Here is a 3,482-nt window from a genome sequence, read left to right as displayed (position 1 = left end):
CTTAGATCTCTTTTAATCTTTAACGGTTCTCCTCTCTGCTTTTTTTCTTGCAATGTATTTATTGAGGAATCAGGAGCATTGATCCTGTTTTATTCCTGATCACATCAGAATTACATTCTGACGGTGTCATTTAACATATTCTCCTACTTCTCCTATTTCCCATAAACTGGTAGTTGTATTTAATGTCTTGTATTTTTGGCAAGAATCTTTCATAAATAATGCCCTATACTTCCTGTTGTATCCCATCAAGAAGCATGTAATGTCTGATTGTTCTTCTTTTCATGACATCAAGTTTTATTAGTGTATGCACACAGTGTCAGCTTGATTCCTCTGTAAGCTTCTTACCTAATGCTTCTGGCAGTCATTGATAACTAGTGCCTAAATCAATGATTTTATTAGGATTGTAAAATGATGACAGTATATCATTCCTTCTGCACTTAAACTAAAAACTTTTTAGCTAGAGTTCTTCTACAAAGAATAATTACTTCTTAAACTATTAAGTGATTTTATCCATTCAGTTTTTAATTTAAAACTGTATTTTTCATTTCTAGGACTTCTATTCTAAATATGTTAGGTCATTTTTATAGTTTTTTGTTTTCTGATATATTTTCAAGTTTCTCTTTTATTTCTTTAAGTATAGTAAACATAATTATTTTGTAATCTGTGTCAGATAATTACAATTCTGAAGTCTTTGGGGCTCAATTTCTGCTGTCATTTCTTATGGTGCTCCTTCATGGTGTCTTATCTTTTGTGTTTAGTTATTTTTTATTAAGAGCTACTAACTTTCCTTGGAAAATGATATGTAAAAGTTCTTTGATTCCTAGGATGAAGGGATATTTTTCCAGAGTGGATTTGTGTTTGCTTCTGCCCTAGGGCATTATACTCTCCTCCTTAGAACCACTAAAATTTAAATTTATAGCTTGAATTTTCTTTAACCACCCAAATGTTGTGAAATTGGACTGCAAATTTCTTTAAGGACCTGCTTGTGGTCACAAATTCCTCTGCTCTGTTTGGCACCAAGGCAAACTTCTTTGCAGTTCCCTGGAGATAGGAATTAGGGGGCAGCTTCATTACAGGGGTATCTTCTCTCAGATGCTCCACGTTGAGTAGGCCTTCTGTTCCTTCCTTTGGGGGGAAAAATAGCCAAACAAAACCAAATGAGCAAAAAAACTACACAACAACAAAGCTCAATTCTTCAATTTGGCAAAAGCCCTCCAAGCAAAGGAGACCCAAGTGTTTTGAATATACTTCTCTAGGTTTCTAACTTTATTTAGATTTTGGCCTGTTAATTCTTTACTGTTTTGTTGGCTTTACCATGCTTTTAAAAAGGAATATATTTACACTTTACCTAGAGTTTTTAGTTGTTTTTAGTGTGAGGATAACCAACCATGTTGAAGAAAAAAGAAGCCTGCTTGTTTAAACTTCCTGGTACAACTTTTTATTTTCATCGGAATTAATGTCTTTTTCCCCTTTAACTTTCTACACACTTATCATTAACATAGCCCCACACTCTTCTCTGGTTATACAAATATCTTCTCAATAAGTTCAAATGTATTAGGTAGTCTATCAGTTGTACTTATTGAAGAAATTACTCCCAAATCCTCTGAACTGCTCTATTTTGATGAACTGATCTCTAGTCTTTCCCTACAACTTGGACTACCCCTTTGCCATTGTCCTGGGGATTCATTTTGTTTCTCTTTTGTGCTGGATCCTGTTTCTAGGATTCCATATCATTCTTTTTATTGATTTACTGATTTGTCTTGGTGTAATAAGTCCTTTCCTATATTTCTGAAAAACAATGCCTGGAGTCTCAATATTTTGAGATTTTGCATATCTGAAATTCTTTATTCTTTATTAAATCGGTTTGGCTGAGTGTAGAATTCTAGGTTGAAAATAATTTCCTTCTGAATTTTGCAGACATTTCTTCATTGTCTTCTACTTTACAGTGTCGATGAATTGATAAGCCTAATGCTGTTCTGATTTTTGATCCTTGTATGCAACTTGTTCTTTCTCTCTGAAAACTTTTGAAATTGTTTCTCTGTGTCCAGTGTTCTGATATTCTATATGGTGTGTCTTGGTGTGGGCCTTCATTTCTTCATTTCAGGGGAATACCTTTAAATAATTTCTTTGCTTATTTCTTCTGATTCTCTGTTCTCTTTCTGAGACTCATTATTCCAGCATTCTACCTTCTGGACAGATCCTCTAATTTTTATCAATTTTCTCCTAAGGTAGAGCAAATTTGATCTTCATCTTCCAGTCTTTTTATAGAATTTTTATTTCTGCTATGATGATTTTGATTTCCAAGAGCTCTTTTTGCTTATCTGAATAGTAGTTACTTTTTAGTATATGTGCTGCAGAAACAAGCACAGTAGTTACTTTTTAAATAGCTTCCTTGTGTTATTTTGAGGATACATGTTCTCTCTCTGAGGATATTAATTATAGATTTTTTGTTTCCTTTATTTTTAAGTGTTTTTCTCTCGTAATTTTTGTCTCTTCTAAATTTATTTTTGCCTTCTTGCTTGCTTTCTTTTTGTATACTAAAGACTTTCTTTAAATATCTAATAATCCTGGCCATCTGCTTATATTTAAGAGTGAGGACATTAAAAAGCTTATTGGAAAGACTGTGTGAGGGCTGGGCATGTAGACCAAGGGCTTAATTGTAGAAATCCTTCATTTACTTTATTAAGAGAATCCTGATGAGAGTATCTTCGGGATTTCTCTTGGAGGCTGGTCAGATTCCCCAGAGAAGTTTTCCAAGGGTATAATCATGCTCTTGTTTACCTTTGTTTAGGAATCAATTTCTCAGGTTTGCTAAACCAGTTACCATTCCTTCATTTGCTTTCTATCTTCTAAAATATTGCTGCTGTTGTCTCCTTTCCCTCTCTTTGTTCTTGTATGGTCCGGAGTATAATTTGTACATTCGCCTTCCCTTCCCCCGTCTTTAACTGGAAGCCCCCACTATTTATGATAATTTTACTGGAGGACAACATATTGTATAGACGGAATCGTGTAGAAAGGTTTTAACACAATTACCATAGTGCCCTTAAATTACATGCATATATGAAAAGAAGAATGCTTTTATATAATAGTTCGTTTTGCAAACAAGAATTATCTTTCAGGGGTATTGCGTGCACCCACCCACTGGCCTCAATCCTCCGCCCGGCGCGGGCCAATACAATGCAAGAAACGACTGATAAAAGTTATAACAAGAGATGCAAGAGACAGTTGTGCGAATACAGGTACAAACCGCTTAAATGGACTCAGCACATACACCACGCCTCTCTAGAACTGGGAGAAGGTGGGAGGAGCTCTGCTCTCGTCAATGATTGGTTGGCCTCTCGGACCAATCGCGTACAGCGAGTGATTTTTGCCAATAATCGTGATCCACCTCCTCGTGGGCTTTGGAGCGTCGTTTACAAATGGAAATCCGGTACGTGAGAGGGACAGAACATGTAGCCAATGAGCCTTGGAACATTAATGGG

The sequence above is a fragment of the Rousettus aegyptiacus genome, unplaced genomic scaffold (genome assembly GCF_014176215.1).
Source record: "Rousettus aegyptiacus isolate mRouAeg1 unplaced genomic scaffold, mRouAeg1.p scaffold_m13_p_2, whole genome shotgun sequence".
In the NCBI taxonomy this organism is placed as follows: Eukaryota; Metazoa; Chordata; class Mammalia; order Chiroptera; family Pteropodidae; genus Rousettus; species Rousettus aegyptiacus.
Note: the sequence above shows the minus strand (reverse complement) of the source record.